At 42.1% G+C, this 18584-nt stretch overlaps 1 protein-coding gene across 5 annotated transcripts in view; it reads right to left on the bottom strand.

Moving 5' to 3' along the window:
• The window catches only part of WDTC1 (WD and tetratricopeptide repeats 1), a 70527-nt gene extending 52025 nt beyond the window's left edge, over window positions 1-18502 (bottom strand). For 4 of the 5 annotated variants that reach the window (XM_045476229.1, XM_045476233.1, XM_045476231.1 and 1 more), the window contains exon 1: window positions 18206-18502. The gene's annotated coding sequence lies outside the window, so the exon portion shown is untranslated. Of the gene's footprint in view, window positions 1-14032; window positions 14168-18205 lie in introns of those variants that run through there. The other variant, XM_045476230.1, reaches the window with a different exon arrangement.
• Between the last annotated feature and the right edge of the window lie 82 nt (window positions 18503-18584).

Raw genomic sequence — 18584 nt, 5'->3', positions numbered from 1 at the left:
CCCAGTGAACTGGTTATTGCCTGTGATTTATGACATGGTGGGCTGGCTCTGCTCCATAGTGTTGAAGAACTTTTGGAAGGTAAAGAGGGTGGGAGGGGGGAGACAATGACTCAGAGCTACAGGAAGTATTGGAACAAACATTGAAAGAGTCATGCATGCTTCACCAGAAAGTGGGGGGTTGGATAGGAGTATGAAGGAAGATCCTAAAAGTAAGAACAAGGCAAGCAAGAAAGATGTCAACTTCCACTTGCTCAATATGCAACTGTGGCAACCAGTCTTTTAATTATACTTTGAATCCCTGCTGCTCAGCTTGGCTCTCTCCAAAACCAAATCAGTACCACAGACAGAGCACTCAACACTTTAACAAATTGATAGAATCAAAGAGTGGACCGGAAATGTAAAGGTGATCATGTCCACAATCCAATCTAATAAAGAGATCCCTCTTCAATATCCTGATAGGTAGGCTTTCAGTCTCATCTCCTGAAGCAACTTATTCCTTTGTTATAAACTCTGATGGTTAGAAAGACCTACTAATCTCATTTCTGATAACTTACATAAGAAATTACAAAATATAAGAAATACAAAAGTCTATACCCAAGCATATTCATCACAGATTTTGTAAAAACAAAAAAACTGAAAGTACCAAATTTTTCAATGATAGAGGAATGGCTAAACAATGTATAGCCATATGATATTAAGCAGCATTAGAAATGTTACTTATGAAGGAAAAATGCTTACATTACACCAAATGTTTCCAAGATAACATGATGCTTTTTCAATAAATACTATTATCAAAGCTGTGTTTAAAAAGGAATTACAGGGGCGCCTGGGTGGCGCAGTCGGTTAAGCGTCCGACTTCAGCCAGGTCACGATCTCGCGGTCCGTGAGTTCGAGCCCCGCGTCGGGCTCTGGGCTGATGGCTCAGAGCCTGGAGCCTGTTTCTGATTCTGTGTCTCCCTCTCTCTCTGCCCCTCCCCCGTTCATGCTCTGTCTCTCTCTGTCCCAAAAATAAATAAACGTTGAAAAAAAAAATTTAAAAAAAAAAAAAAAAAAAAAAAAAAAAAAGGAATTACAAGGGGCACCTGAGTAGCTCAGTCCGTTAAGTGTCTGACTTTGGCTCAGGTCATGGTCTTGCGGCTCACGGGTTTGAGCCCCGCGTTGGGCTCCATGCTGACAGCTCAGAGCTGGAGCCTGCTTCGGATTCGGTGTCTCCCTCTCTCTCTGCCCCTCCCCCGCTTGTGCTCTGTCTCTCAAAAATAAATAAACGTTACAAATTTTTTTTTAAAAAGGAAAATATAAAAAATAATAATAGCCATCTTTAAACAGTAGTGTGACTGATTTTTTACCTTCTGCTCTTTGAAGTTTTCAATTTTTTTTTTCTACAAAAGCACATTAATATTGCAATCAGAAAAAAAAATGCTTGAGAAAGAAAATAAATGCAGAAAAAAACTCCAAAGCTTTTAAAAGAAAGTTCTACCTCCTGTTATTTCCAACCTTTGGTCCTGGTTCCACCTCTGAAGGCATGCAGGAGGTCTAGTCTATCTTCCCCATTTGGCCCTTTGTGCTGTGATGATGGCTCTCAGGGCGCACCAGGCCTCCCTGCCAACTCTCCCCAGCCAGCAGGATTCCCAAGACCACTTCTGGATCTCCTGGCCCTGCTTTTCCATCAGTTGCCCTCCTACAGACTCCTAGCATACCCTCCTGAAATCACACTCTCTCCACCTGTTCTGTGAGCAGACTCCTTCTTTTCCTTTGGCATTTAATCACAAAAAGAAACTCTCTATATAAACACTATGTTATCGCAGATTTTTTTCTTTAGTGCTAGGCACAGAGTAGGACAATAAAAATCTTGCTATCTAATTAGATGTTCTCTTTCAGCCTGAGTACTTTGGGGCTTATGCCCCCATGATTGATTTGGGGATCATAAGCTCTTAAAAGGGCAAGAACCTTCCCTCACAATGTGGAAACCATCCAGCATTGCATCTTTGTGAGCATTACCAGGGAGATACGGAAGCCACTGGCACTGTTTAGGATCACAAAACCTGTGAACATGAAGAACATGTAGGGATGCCAACTGTAAACAACTATGGTTTCATGAGGACTTTTCCAGGGGCCTCTGGCCATCAAATTAAAAATGTGAATTTGGACAAACTGGCATAAACTAAACACTGGCCTGCAATTATGTTTATGGCTCTGGTTTGTGATATACTGGTCAAGCCTCCCTGCCCCCCCCCTCCAAAACAACAGTAATTTCCCCCACAATCACCAAGAATATAGAGTGAGACTTATCATAATGGAAAGAACACCAATGTCATGGAGTATACCTGGTATTAAGTAGGACCAGCTATGTGGCCTTGGTACTCTCTCAATCTCCCCAAGTAGGTTCTCATTCCTGTGTCTCATAGGCACAGGAAGAATTGGAATAAACACTGAAGGGGCCACAGACGCCTCACCAGAAAAAGGCTCATTCTTCACCCCCAAAAGCCTTATTCTTGGAAGACTACTAGAAAGGTCAAATGAAATAATGTAGGTATAAAGTTTTTTCTTTAATTTTATTTATTTATTTTTTTTTAATTTTTTTTTCAACGTTTATTTATTTTTGGGACAGAGAGAGACAGAGCATGAACAGGGGAGGGGCAGAGAGAGAGGGAGACACAGAATCGGAAACAGGCTCCAGGCTCCGAGCCATCAGCCCAGAGCCTGACGCGGGGCTCGAACTCACGGACAGCGAGATCGTGACCTGGCTGAAGTCGGACGCTTAACCGACTGCGCCACCCAGGCGCCCCTTTAATTTTATTTTTAAAAGAATGTAAGTACTTTTATCTGCTAAGAAATAGTAAATTGCCAAATACACACCTATTATGTACTAGGAATTGTGCTAAGAGCTTTATATAGTTATTCGTTCAACAAATGAGTGCAAGAAGGATCTCCTCTATGTCGGGTACTATTGCAGACCCAGGAGATACAGCAGTGAACAAACCAGGCAAGTTCCTTACTCTCACAGTACTAACATTCTAGCAGGAGGGAATAGATAATAAACAAAAATACAAATAAAATAAGAATATCCCAGGTGAAAAGTGCTGTGATGAAAATAAAATAACTTGATGTTAAAGTGATTGATGGGCTACTTTTAGACTTGAGGTCAAAGAAAATGTAGTACACATTTGTGGAGTTTCTAGATGCTCAGCATTTGAAGCCCTTCCTATATTTTGAGAATCCCCCATCTAATGAGTTTAGAAGAAGACAGAGTGCCTCTCACTATGAAGTGAGAATAGTTCAGACTAAGATTCCTTCTCTGAAGATCCCTGACAGCTAGAGTGTGTGCCTATGACCCAGGCTATGCCAATGAGACATATCAGCCCCAGACTTTAATTGGGATCTGGGATCAAAGAATCAGAGGACCAGCGAGAGTCCATGCTGGCAGCAAGTTGTGGCTATAATGGCCATGAAGGTCCAGTCAGCTGGTGGTGGTGGTGTAAGCTGTATAAGCAGCAGCAGTGACCTCATGGATTGATTCTGTAAACGATTTTGGCCGTGGGTCCTGGCTGCTACCCAACTTCCTTCGTTTTAGCCCAGTCTTCAAGCTTGGCTTTGTGACCTTCCCTGATATTTTGTGAGTTTCCCTAATAACCTTTCAAGAATCAGCCAGAGTTGGTTTCTGTTGCTTATACCTATAAATCCTGCCTGATACAGAGGAGCTCTCTCAAAAGATGACACTCAAGCTGAAACACGAATGACAAGAAGCCACAAAGAACCCGGAGAGGACACATCTGAGGAGAGAGAATAACCACTGTTAAGGGTGCAGAGGAAGACTGGTTCAAAAAGCTTGTACAGTAGATAGATTCTATGACTATCATCATCTTACGGAAGAGGAAATAAAGTCATGAACATGAAACAATTTTCACAATGTCACACAGGTAATAAATGGAGGTGGAGCAGGGAGAGCTGTATGCACACTCTTAACCATTTTGTATGTATGAATAAATTACTATGGTACATAATTTCCCAGAGTAATATCACTATGACCACCCATAAGAGTCAACTAATCTGTTACTACTCACTCTTTAATTTTCTTAAAACGTTAACTGGGTTTTTACCAAATACCAGGCACTGTGCTAGACGTGGAGGAATGCTGACTAGGATGAAAGACATAGCACCTAAAAAGCAGAGAATCAAAGGCAAGGGACTTAAGCTAAGATTGGTGTGTGCTTGAAAAAACTAAAAGGAATAAAAGAGGAAAAAGCAGAGAAAGCAGACAAAAAAACCCCATACTACAATTCAGGTAAATGGTAAAATAGAGAGTGGGATTCAAAACAGTATCAGACTAGGGGGCGCCTGGGTGGCTCAGTCAGTTGAGCGTCCGACTTTGGCTCAGGTCATGATCTCTTGGTCTGTGAGTTCGAGCCCTGCGTTGAGCTCTGTGCTGACAGCTCGGAGCCTGGAGCCTGCTTCTGATTCTCTGTCTCCCTCTTTCTCTGCCCCTCCCCCACTCATGCTCTGTCTCTATCAAAAATAAATATTTAAAAAGAAAACAGCATCAGACTAATAGGTAGAGGTTAAAAAACCAAAATGTCAAATTTAATATAACTGCTGCTCAGTTAGCATTGTGGTAAACATTTCTGTTCCCATCCTGAGAAGAAATGACAGCACACTGGCCGATAGCTCATTCTGGAGCACAGCCCACCTTCACCATCCCCTCCCAGGAAACAGGGATTCAGCATCTTCCACAAACTTTTTAAGGCAGGCGTGTGTAATTGAAAAAACATTTCTAAGTAGAGATTATTCTAAAGGTTCACATCAGGAGGGAAATACCCCTAAATCTGCAAGAAGTATAATTAGTTTCAGACTTCAAAAATTTCTCAAATATAAATAATTAGATCAATAAATGAACTGTCATTTGAATATGAGGAGATTTAATTATGGTCAAATTTAAAATTTTTTTTTTCAACGTTTATTTATTTTTGGGACAGAGAGAGACAGAGCATGAATGGGGGAGGGGCAGAGAGAGAGGGAGACACAGAATCGGAAACAGGCTCCAGGCTCTGAGCCACCAGCCCAGAGCCCGACATGGGGCTCGAACTCACGGACCGTGAGATCGTGACCTGGCTGAAGTCGGACGCTTAACCGACTGCGCCACCCAGGCGCCCCTAATTATGGTCAAATTTTAAAAGCATTATTTTAAGGAGTATCCTGGAATAGTCAATTCTATAGAGCAAAAAGAACTCACGGATATAGAATGACATGATGGAGACATTTGGAATTGAAGAAAGGAAGTTATATATTTATGATTAAACACCAGAAAAGACTACATCAAGGGGATTTCTCTCTGGTGCAGTATGCAAATTGTATGTTCAGTTCTGCCGAGATGCAAAAAGACTGAAATAAGTGACTTCAAGAATCCATAAGATAAAATTTTCAATGCCTAGTATGCTAGGCACTGCACTAGACTTTGAAAATCCAGCAAAGAACAAGCCAAACACAGACCCTTCTCTTCAAGAGCACACAATATAGTTGTCATGAATTGAATACCAATGGTACCAAGACTATTGTAACTAGAGCTCCTCAGAGGGACTGAAAAAGGCTAATTTAACTGAATGACCAAAATGAACAGCCAAGACAGTAAATTCAGAAGAAGCAACAAGGAATAATAAATTAAATCTTATTTATACTCATTTATTCACACACCTTAGAAGAAAGAACAAAAATGACAGTGGGGGGAAACAAACTAAACATAGGGCAGTAGAGTAAGAAAGGTGACTTGGAAATCGCTAACAAAAAACTAGAACTGTAACAGACCCAAGCAACTTTAAATGTGTATTCTTCATTCTAAAGATAGCACAGTGAACTGAGTATACCCTTATGTTTGCACTTAAAGCTCTAGTAATATTGAGGGCTAATTCTGCAGAACATGAAAGTTCAATAAAAAAAATCTCTCTAGCTAAAGTACAAAGGGTTGAACGTGGCATCTTCTGTCACTACAGGCCAGCTCTAGTTGATACTCAATGATAAGGAGGAAGAAGGAAGCCAGTTTCTGGGAGTTGGGAATGTGAAAAATATAAAATGCCTATGACACCGAGGAAAATATATGACATAATGTTATAAAGAAAACATGAACTGCCATGTATATTGATACACTGCCCAAAAGGTATTCCATTCCTAGAGTCTAGAATGTCTAGCATGTCGCCACTTAACCCTATCCCTTCCACAGTCGGGCTACTGGGAAACTTTTTTCTACGGGCATCTCTGCTATTACAAAGGAAGCTAATAAGAAAATTCAATTAATAGCTCAATTTGCAGGAATTAATCTACTCCATAATGCAAAGGGTACCAGTAATATAATAGCCTGAGGTTAACAAGCCTTAGAACAAAGTACGCCTGGCAAATGTTACTCATCTGGAACCGAAGATTGAACAGTAACATCCAAATAAACATGAGGAAACACCCATTTCAGGTGTGCCACAGTCCTTGTTTGAGTTAATGTAGCAGAAAGGGAAGTGGACTTAAAATACTTAGGCACTTGGGCCTGCAGTCCAGCCCCCTCACTGTACCCATTAGTACCTACTTAGGCAGTTATTCAACCTTTCTGAGTTTCAATTTCCTCACTTGTAAAATGGGGATACTCGTTTACTTCAATTAGTTGTTGTGAGGAATAAATGATGAAATATATATGAAGGCACAAAATAGTACCTGGATTACAGCAGGTGCTCAACAGATGTTATTAGCCAAATCTGAATTCTAGTAAGACTTGATAGCTCCTGATCTATGCTCAGTGGCACGGTTACAACATTTCTCTCTTACTTCTTTCCCTACCAGAGAGACAAAGCTGACATTGGGGATTCCATTGTAGGATGGTGGGGCACAGAGAATGGGATCTTTCTCACCTCTGCTAGCTTTGAATTGCAAGATCAGGAGGAAAATGATGACTCTGTTAAAAACAAAGAAACTCCATTCAACAGTCTGTACAAGAATGGTTAGGGCAGGATTATTCATAACAGCTAAAAGGTAGAAACCCAAATGCCCATCAACTGATGAATGGACAAAATGTGGTGTTTATTGTGTCTATACAATGCAATGTTATTTGGCCATAAGAAGCAATGAAGTGCTGATACGTGTTACAACATGGATGAACCCTGAAGACATTATGCTAAGTGAAAGAAAGCCACATGTTGTATATAGGTTTCTCCTGCTATCCAAAGGCAAAGTGTTCCTATGAAACCTATCCTAAGCTGCAAGGGCATAAAGCGAAGAAGCAATTACTATCAGTTTATTAAATGGAAAAATTTTTTTGGCATTTCCAGACCCCAAAAATAACTTCTCTTAGGCTTTTCTGATACCATCTTGCTAAAGGATGAGCAAAATAAATAAATAAAGCACACTTTATTTTATAAAGCACAGATGCTCACAGACACAGTTCAAAGCTATGGTGGTTGGATGCTGAGTGTAGTTCCCAGGGTGGAAGCTGGGAGGAGCCACTCTCGCCACTCAGGGTGCGCACTGCCACTATAATAGGCTCACCGCAAAACAAATGCCGAGCACTATATTTGATTTTCACCCTTTTCATAAAAGCAAAAATCCCCTTTGGACTCTCTTCGGTTAGTGTAAGAGGTACTGATGTAGATCTTTCGTAAAAGTGAAGTGGCATAACATGAACTTTCAAGAATCGAGGGATATCTATAATTCCATTTATATGCAAAGGCCAGAATAGGCCAATCTATAGAAATAGAAAGTAGATTTATGGTTTCCTGGGGCTAGAGAGGACTTTAAAGTGTATAATTCAGTGGTATTTAGTACACTCACCATGTTATACAACCATCACCTCTAGGTAGTTCCAAAACACTTACATCACACCAAAAGAAAATCCCATACCTATTAAGTAGTCAGTCCCTCCTCCTGCCTCCCTCTAGTATCTGGCAACCACCAATTTACTTTCTGCATCTATCAATTTACCTATTCTAGATTTTTCATATAAATGAAATCCTACAATATGTGACCTTTGCGACTGGCCTCTTTCACTTAGCATACTATTTTGAGGTCTATCCATGTTGTAGCATGCATCAGTACTTCATTCCTTTTTATGGCTGAATACTATTCCATTGCACCGCTATATCACATTGTATTTATCCATTCATTCATCTATCTGTTGGTTGTTATGAATAGTGCTGCTATGAATGTCCACGTACAAGCATCTGTTTGACTACCTGTTTTCAATTCTTTTGCGTATATACCTTGGTGTGGAATTGCTGAGTCATATGGTTATTCTATATTTAACTTTTTGAGGAATTGCCAAACTATTCTCCATAGCAGCTGCACCATTTTACAATTTCACCAGCAATGTAAAAGGTTCCAATTTCTCCACATCCTTACCAATACTTGCTTTTTAAAAAAATGTATTTATAGCCATCCTCACAGGTATGAAGCAGTACTTCATTGTGGTTTGATGTTTCTTTTTGAGGTGATGAATATGTTCTAAATTTGACTGGTGATTGTTGCACATATCTGTGAGAATACTAAAAACCACTGAATTATACACTTTAAATGAGTGAATTGTATGGTATGTGAATTATATCCCAATGAAGTTATTATATTTTTAAAAAGGAACTATTGATACCAGCAACAATATGGATGAATCTCACAGATTCTGAGCAAAGCCAGACTTAAGAAAGTACATACTGGGGGGCCTGGGTAGCTCAGTCGGTTAAGCGTTTGACTTTGGCTCAGGTCATGATCTCACGGTTCCTGGATTTGAGCCCCATGTTGGGCTCTGTGCTGACGGCTCAGAGCCTGGAGCGTGCTTCAGATTCTGTGTCTTCCTCTCTCTCTGCCACTCAGTACCCCCCGCTTTCAAAAATAAGTAAACATTTAAAAAAAAAGGTACCTACTGTATGATTCCATTTACAGTTGACTCTTGAACAACACAAGTTTGAACCGTGTGGGTTAATTTATATGTGGATTCTTTTCGATAAACACAGTATAGTACTGCAAATATATTTTCTCTTCCTTATGATTTTCTTAATAAAACTTTATTTTCTGTAGCTTACTTTAAGAATACAGATATAATACATATAACATACAAAATATGGGTTAATTATTTGTTATCCGTAAGGCTTCTGATCAACAGTAGGCTATTAGTAATTAAGTTTTTCAGGAGTCAAAAGTTATATGCCAATTTTTGACTGCCTGGAGGGGGTTAGGCAGGGTGGGTGCCCCTAACCCCCACACTGTTCAAGAGTCAACTATATATGAAGTTCTAGAATAGGCAAAAATACAGTTAAAAAAAAAAGAAGTGTTGCCTGAGTGCATACAGATTAATAAGAAAAGGAGCCCTGAGAACTTTCTAAGTGACAGAAAAGTTCTATATATGAGGGGAATATGGCTATACAGGTACTGGGGGTAAGGGTGACATGTGTATATCCATTTGTCAAAACTGTACAATCAAGATTAGTGAATTTTAATGTTGGTAAATTTTACTTAAAAAATAGAATGGAGGAGGGGCGCCTGGGCGGCTCAGTCGGTTAAGTGTCCCACTTTGGCTCAGATCATGATCTCAGGGTTTGTGAGTTCTAGCCCCGCATGGGGCTCTCTGCTGTCAGCACAAAGACCACTTTGGATCTTCTGTCCCCACCCTCTCTCTGCCCCTTCCCTGTTCATGCCCTCTCTCTCTCTCTGTCAATAATAAACACTTAAAAAAATAGAATGGAAGTGGAAAGCAAAGGAGGTATAGATAAAATAAGAATGGCAGAATGTTGACAGTTATTGAAATAGGATGACAGATAAATGGGGGTTCATTATTCTGTTCTATTCTATTTACTTCATATATATTTGGGATCCTCTCTTATCAAGTCCTTTTTAAAATCTTTCTTGGGGCGCCTGGGTGGCGCAGTCGGTTAAGCGTCAGACTTCAGCCAGGTCACGATCTCGCGGTCCGTGAGTTCGAGCCCCGCGTCGGGCTCTGGGCTGATGGCTCAGAGCCTGGAGCCTGTTTCCGATTCTGTGTCTCCCTCTCTCTCTGCCCCTCCCCCGCTCATGCTCTGTCTCTCTCTGTCCCAAAAATAAAATAAACGTTGAAAAAAAAAATTTAAAAAAATCTTTCTTTCCTATTAAGAGTCACTCAAAACATGGAAGACTGATTAATGAAACAGAAAACTGTTAATCATATATAGTTAAAAAATCACGTTCAAGACATGTATGTGACCATCTTAGCCTTGAAGGGAAAAAAAAGACAAACCAAAAGTGTACATATCTACAATGTTATAACAAGAAGGATATGTGTTTGGGGTGCCTGGGTGGCTCAGTCAGTTGTGCGTCCAACTTCGGTTCAGGTCACGATCTCATGGTTCACAAGTTCGAGCCCCACATCGGGCTCTGTACTGACAGCTCAAAGCCTGGAACCTGCTTTGGATTCTGTGTCTCCCTCTCTCTCTGCCCTTCCCCTGCTCATGCTCTGTCTCTCTCAAAAATAAATAAAAACATTTTTAAAAATTAAAAAAAAAAAAGAAGGCCAGGCATTAAAAATATGCCAGTGGTCTTCTCCCTGGTAAGACAATAGGTAATACACACACACACACACACACACACACACACACACACACACACACGTGTGTGTGTGTGTTACATACATTTTTTTCCTGCCTCAAAATCAGAACTTATGAAAAAAATATATATATTTTTTCTTTCTGTTTCTCTGTATTTTCCAAGTATTCTATTGTGAACATTTATTGTTCTTATAGTAATATAGAAATAGCCATTAGGAACCAGCTTTGGACTGAAAGAAACCTGAGTCTAAATCTGGCTCTACTATATACTACGTTGTGTGATCTTGGGTAAAATGATTTACCTTTAAGCTCCCGGGTTTTGTTGGTTTGTTTTTTACCTGCCATGTAGGTATATGAAGTAGTATCTACATCATAGGGTCACTGGGAACATTAATAAGACAATGCATTGCAAAACACTTAGCACAATACCTGGCATATGGTAAGTGCTCAAGAAACACTGGCTACTTTTCATTTGTTACACAAAGATAATAATAGCACTTACCCCAGGGTTGTTGTGAGGATTATATGCGATAACTGGCACACTGGAAATACTTATTAACCGTGAGTGACAGTATTATTTGCAATAAGAAAAATTGTTGAAGAAAAGCCTCCTCTCAAAAAATTAAACATAGAGTTACCATATGACCTAGAAATTCCACTCCTAGGTATAACCCAAGAGAAATAAAAACAAATGTCTACACAAAAACTTGTACATGAATGTTCTCAGCCCCAAGGTAGAAAAAACTCAAATGCCCATCAATGGATAAATGTCCATAAATGAACAAATAAAATGTGATATATCCATATAATGGAGTATCAATCAGCCATAAAAAGGAATAAACCACTGATTCATGTGACAACATGGATGAAACTTGAAAACATAATGTTATTTGAAAGAAGCCAGTCACAAAAGGCCACATATTGTATGAATCCATTTACATGAAACATCAAGAACAGCAAAATCTACAGAGAAAGAAAGATTAGTGGTTTCTTGGAACTGAGGAAGAAGATGGGAGTGACTGGGGTGGTGGTGACAGCTAAAGGGTATGGGTTTCTATGGGGCATGATGAAAATGTTCTGGAATTAGATAGTGGTGATGGGTGCACAACTTTGTGGATATATTAAAAACTGCAGAATTAAAAGGGTAGACTTTATGATACAAGAATTATATCTCAACTATAAGAAAAGTCCTCAAACCCTTTTCTTCTTTTCTCTGCCTCAAAATCAGAACTTACAAAAATTTAGCTCTCACCGTTTCCTTCGTCTGTCTCCTGCCTTGAACTATAACTATTTTGTGGCTTCTCTTCTTTAAAAGACTAAAAGCATCCTGAGGGCCAGCTCTTCATCTGATTCATCTACTGAACCTCCTAGGTCTCCAAGGAGTGATGTGGGCTTAGCAGGTGCCAATGAGTACTTGCTGAATGAATGACAGCGTGACTGTCTTGCATATGTACAGCACTTTGTAACTATCAGAGTACTTTTGCTCATGCTTTTAACTTGAACTTCGTAACAATCCAGTGAGGAAGCTAGAAAGCTATTTTCACCCCCGTTTAACAAGGGAGAACTGAAGCACAATGCTACTGAGGAAGAAACACTGGACCGGAATCTAGGGTCTCATGCTCCAGGCCAGGCTCTGCCTCTAAGTGTCTTAAAGACCCCGAGTGAGGCGCTTCACTCTCTCAGCCTATTTCCCCATCTGCAAAGTGAGAGGTAGACTCTAAGATGACCTACAAAACCCCTCCCACTATCCTGTGATCCTAAGGACACACTGTCAGGTAGCAGTAGAGTGGAGATGGAACCCAAGTCATCTGTATTCTTTTTCCTCTGGACAGTGCCTCCCACTGTAGAGAGATGTCCCCAGCTAGAGAGACCACTGGCCCCCGCCCCCTTCCAACATTATGAATTATGCAAAGGATGTATGCAAGTTTCCTTTCACTCTATTTGCAGTGGTTTACCTACTGGAGCAATCCTATAGAAGAGAAAAACATGCACTTTCAAAGCAAAAAGGTCACTGGAAGTGGCATAAGAAAGTAAAGAGTTGGGTACTGGAGTCTGGCAGACCTAAAGTTCAAATCCAAGTTCTGCCAACTATCTTCTGTGTGACAACATTTCTAAATCTCAGCTTTCTAATCTGCAAAACAGGATGATAATGCCTATCTTCACAGAGTGAAGAGCCACACACATAAAATGCCTGATATCAAGCCTGGTAAAAATTAAAAAAAAATTCTTTTAATGTTTATTCATTTTTGAGAGAGAGAGACAGACAGAGCATGAGCAGGGGAGGGGCAGAGACAGAGGGAGACACAGAATATGAAGCAGGCTTCAGGCTCTGAGCTGTCAGCACAGAGACTGACACGGGGCTTGAACCCATGAATCACAAGATCATGACCCGAGCTGAAGCTGGATGCCCAACCGACTGAGTCACCCAGGTGCCCAACCTGGTAAAAAATATTTAGTGAACATTCAAATCATTTCATAAGTGTTATCCAACAGATTCCTCATAAACCTATGAAGGTAGGTACTATTATTATCCTCACTTTACAGATGAAGGATCTAAGGCACAGAGAAGTTAATTTCCCTAAAGTTAGTTATTAAATGGAGAGTCAAACTAAATAGTTCGACCCTAAGACCAGGTCACTGGCCACTGAAAAATAGTTATTGTCTTTAATTAGATCATGTCTAAGCAGTCTTACCTAAAAGACACCATCTCTTAGCATTTAGGTTTTTTTTTTGTTTTTTTTTTTTAATTTTTTTTTTTTCAACGTTTATTTTTTTGGGGGACAGAGACAGAGCATGAACGGGGGAGGGGCAGAGAGAGAGGGAGACATAGAATCGGAAACAGGCTCCAGGCTCTGAGCCATCAGCCCAGAGCCCGACGCGGGGCTCGAACTCACGAACCGCGAGATCGTGACCTGGCTGAAGTCGGATGCTTAACCGACTGCGCCACCCAGGCGCCCCAAGCATTTAGGTTTTAACTAAGCATTTAACTTAGCATTTAGGGTTTAACTAAGGAAGCAAAATCACCTAGACTCTGACGGTCTCAGACACAAATTTCAAAAGTATATTTCAAGGTCATGGACTAAGTTGGCGCAAGGACAGCATCTGGGAAAGGTTTGGTTGGTGGAACAGGCCCATCAGCAAAATGTTTTTGGAAAAGTTCTTTGCCATCTTCAAGGATCCTGGCTCAAATGATTCTATACAGAGTTGACTAAAGCCTTCTTTGTGAAGTCCATCCTAAGAAATGCTTCACTTTGGGCGCCTAGGTGACTCAGTTGGTTAAGCGTCTGACTCTTGGTTTTGGCTCAGGTCATGATTTCTTGGTTTGTGCGTTTGAGCCCCACATTGGGTTCTGTGCAGACAGTGCAGAGTCTGCTTGGGATTCTCTCTCTCTCCCTTTCTCTCTGCCCTTTCCCTGCTCTCCCTCTCTCTCTCTCAAAATAAATAAACTTAAAAAAAAAATAAATGCTTCACTTTGTGGGAAACTCTGGATGAAAACTCACCTCGATGGCTTCTCTGCATGAATGGGTTCTGTACTGCCATTCAAGCTTTGTGAAAAATCTTTCTTGATGTTTTCATAACTTTGCTTTGCAGTGATTATAGCTAATTTATCTGCCTTCTCCTGGGGCCACCATTACCTTAAGATAGTGGAAGGGAACAGAAAGAGAAAAGAGAGCATATTTGGATAATGCTGTCTTCTCTCACTGTATTTATGAGCATCTGCAGTCTTGGATTTTGCCCTTAACTTGCATCTTTCCAAACTCTGCCTGATTCAAAGTATGCCTCATAGGGAAGCCTTTGAAGTTTTACCCTCTAACTGTCCTCCTAGCAGAAAGGTTAAGGAAAAGTAAGCCAATCAATGTGGAAATGCTTCCTTTCCAATTCAATTGCAGCTGTGTTACATCCAGATGTCTGACTCAAGAAGGAACCAGGTAAGCCACTGGCACCCAAACACTCAGGTCTCAACTGGTGAAGTTCCAAGACCAGAAATGCCTGATTCCCATTCTGAGAAAGGCTCCCTAAAGGTTCATGGATAAGCACAGTTTAGAGCTTTCTGAAAATAGAATCTTGGGGTTATGAACAAGGATAAAATTTTGCCACCATCCTGATCCTAACACTGCCTCCGGAGAGCCCCTAGATAGCTACCTGGGTAAGGTCGGATCCTGCTCTGCCCCACTCCCCAAGGAAATGGGGTTAATACCTCCCCAGATGGCTACAGGGAGGATTAAGGGTTATTATTCTTGGCATCCAGCTCTATCACAGCTCTAGCAATTGTGACCTTGTCCATTCTAAAATAAGACATTAAATGTAAAAATGCAAACAGTGATCTCTGAATCTGACTGTATAGTGGGGTAAGGACTTTTTTTCCCTACAAGGCCTTTGACACTTCCTCCTATACTCCAATGTGTTGGCTGAATCCTCCTCTCATTCAGGCCTCAAGTTTTTAAGGTATTAGTCACTAATGCCACAAAGCCCTTGAAGGGGTTAGCAGCTATTACAAATAGCACAAAGAATGAACCCCAAAATTCTCAGGCCTGAATTCACCCTAAAGAAATAAAGTGGTACCTTTTTACCCCAAACCCAAGCTCTCAAGGGCAGTGACATTTAGTGAAAAGTGTATGTTATATCATTTAGTACTCATAAACCCATCGTAAGGAAGGTACTGTCATCTCGTTTCACAGATGAGGAAACTATAGCTCAGAGAAGACACACAACTTACCCTATGTTACACAGCGAAGATGGTACAGACAAAGGTTCAAATATCAGCCCTACTACTACTAACTGCGTAACCTCTAGCACGTTTTTTTTTAACTTTCTGGAGTCTCCATTTCCTCATTTGTAAAGTGGGAATAATAATAATTCCCACTTCATAGGGGATTTGAGGATTAAATGAAGTATTGTAGGAAAAGTGTCTAACAAGTGCCTGGCACACAGTATGTATGCAATATGCATTAGTTTTTTTACAGATCACAAAAACAGGAGTTTGACTCCATTTCCATATAATAATAGGGTTTAAAATACTGAAAGACTCCTCAGTCAAATTACCTAAATAAGTATGAACTCCTCTAGTATATCCTGGATAAGAAGTGGCGAAGCCTCTGCTTGAATACCTACAATGATGGGTAACTCACTCCCCCACAAGGTGGCCCATTTTGTTTTTAGAAAACAAATTCTCTCCTATCCAGCCAATATGCACCCTCTTCGAATTTCCATCCCTTGATCCTAGTGCTACACCCTGGTTTGAATTCTGAACATTTCCTTTGTTAGCTGTGTGACCTTAGACAAGTTATTTAATCTCTCTGAACTTGTATCTTCACATGTATAATAGGGAAAATGATTTCTGCCTACCAGAGCAGTGATGAGGGCTAAATTAGATAAAGTAAAAACACCACCTAGCACACAGTCCAACATACCAGGCCCTCAATGTCAGTCACATTTTTGAATGTATTCTAATTGGTAAATACCTCTTAAAGTAAGTTATTCATAATTAAATGTACCACCAAGGGATTGGTTTCTGATGAAAACTGTCAGGAGTTTTGAAACTTGGGAGTTATGGGAATCCCTTTGCAATGGCGGCCCAAAGATGCAGTGGAATCCAGAAAGGTAAGGATGAAAGAAGAAAGGAGTCAGGATCACTCAGTGACCCAAAAGAAAGATAAGTATCACCATATTACATGTTGTCTAGGATTCCCTCTCTGAGACCCAGGACTGCACATGTGGGCCACATTCCCTAACTTAAAAAGAAGAGAAGAAAATAATTAAAAAATAATTAAAAGTCACAGTTCTGGGTCTTTGTAGCAATTGGCCCCTCAAAATCCAAAGATGTTTAGCAGAGGGCTTTAAGATCTTCAGTCGTATACTTCCAGATCCTGAAGTCTACATGTGTGAAAAAAAACCCTAATATGATGTCCCATGAGTCACTATTGAGTTCCTTTAAGCTAGAAAATTTGTCAGCTGCATGACAACTCTAAAACCCAAAAGTGGCAAATTGCCAATGTTAATACCATCACCACAATCATTACACATATTCTCTTTCTTTCAGTAACTCCAAGGTAAAGAGTCTCGGGCAGACATATGAGTTGTTGTTCAATTATTCTTCAGAGGTGACCCAAAGCACTGCTTCTACAAATTGAGATGTGGCTTGAACATAAGTGCCCCCTAATAGGTCAAAAGAGGGAAGGATAGCAGGACCCCAGTATTGAAGCAGCAGGATCACAGACTATGGCAGAAAAGGTTGTTTCCCATCTGCCAATGAAATCCAACAACCTGTAATGAAGATTCACTGTTAGTCTCAGAGTTAACCCAAATGAGCCTTACCAGTTACTCTTTGGTCTGTGATAGAGGATCAAATTATTATACTCAACAGCCAAGATTCAATTCAATCTCTTTAAAAATATAAGAATTACAAGGAAGAATAGGCCAAAACTCAAACCAGAAATAGCCTTAAGTAGTTCCTTCGCTTAGCGAAGAGACTGGCCACTCCGGAGGGACTTTAAGGTATAGAAAAGCTTTGTTCAGACCACTGAGCATATCTGTGCCCTAGGTAGAGATTTCATAATGTTTTTGAGTCAGGAGGTGTCTTCCGAATAGTTTTCTTCTCAAAACTGTTCCAGGCTCTGTTAAAAGGGAACACTTAACTGCCACTTTACTCTGATCATCTACCCCATCCTTGCAAAGAATGGGGAAGTTACAGCCACCGGATCAGGCTTCTAAACTCACAAACCTAAGAGGAAAACTTTAAAGTTGCTCTACCACTACCTCAGGAAGTTAAAGGAAGTCACCGAAAAAAAGGACTTTGAGGAAAATAGTCAAATTAGGCAGTCAGACTTTAGTCATAAGTCCTGACACGTCTTTTCTAGAGACCCTGGTAGTACACCTGCAGAGGAGAGTCAGAGGTCACTAAGCAAATTCAACCTGGCTGGCAAGGGGGAGGGGGGTACGACCCACTGCAGCCTTCAGTGACAAGAATCGGATCCTACTGGTTCAACCTCTCTTCTTTTCCACACTTCCTATTTCCCTTTGAGGTGGGTACTGAAGAGCCCGTTCCCAAGTAAAGGCCCTCTGTATGGGCGTTACAGTCGCCTGGTGGTAACACCTTGGCAGACTTCAGCTTGGTGCCAGGATGGGCCACTGAAGGCATCTGCAGCTGCAAGAAGCCTGACCACGGACGGACACACGGGACGGACGGACGGACACACACACACACACACACAGAGCGAGAAAGAGCGAGCGCGAGAGCGAGCGAGACAGAGCGAGAGCAGGAGAGCAGGAAACTAAGAGAGCAGGTCAGGTCAACGTAGCCCTCCCAGCACTTCCACCTGCCCCCTTCTTCCTGAGACCCGCGCCAGATCAGATGTCAAACAAAAAAGTCCGCAAAAAAGTCCCGTGATGGGACGACTTCCACCTCTCCCTTGGCAGAGCCTCCCTGAGCCTCCCGCACCACCCACGTCCCGGCCAGCCCTTCATCCCCACCCCGCCCCCGGCCCACTGTGCCCTTCGCCCCAGCGAGGCCTGCCCCCTCTCGGGACACCCCGGAGCCCCGAGGCAGGCGGGCTCAGGCCCCCGGGCCGGCAGGGCTGCGGCCGGCCCAGAGCGAGCGGCCCGTGTGCCGGGGCTGCGGGAGCCGGTTCTTGCTTCGGCGCCCGGCGAGGGCAGGGGGCGGTGGCTACCCGTACCTGTCAGGCCTCTTCCCAGGACCGGCGGCGGCGCAACTTCAGGAGCCCATGTCCGTCCGGGGGGCCCGGCCCCTCTCCCGGGAAGGGGGGGCGCGGATCCCGGGGAGGGGGCTGGGGGCCCGGGCAGCTCTAGCCCCTTCCCATGCTCCCCGCCCGGCGCCTAGCCCGGGCCGGACAGCGCCTCCGCCCGCCCCTGCGCACCGCCTCACACCCGCGCTCACACACACTCACACTCCCTCGCGCGCTCTCACACACGCACTCCCCTCCCTCCTCCTCCTCTGTTTATCTCCTCCAGCTGTCTGGGGACCCAGAAGAAGCCCAGCACTGCGCCTGCGCCACGCAGTCTCCGCCCCCGCCCCGCGCCTCACAGCCGGCGGCT

This window comes from Leopardus geoffroyi, chromosome C1, assembly GCF_018350155.1.
Source record: "Leopardus geoffroyi isolate Oge1 chromosome C1, O.geoffroyi_Oge1_pat1.0, whole genome shotgun sequence".
Lineage (NCBI taxonomy): Eukaryota > Metazoa > Chordata > Mammalia > Carnivora > Felidae > Leopardus > Leopardus geoffroyi.
Note: the sequence above shows the minus strand (reverse complement) of the source record. Positions and strands in the feature narration are given on the sequence as shown.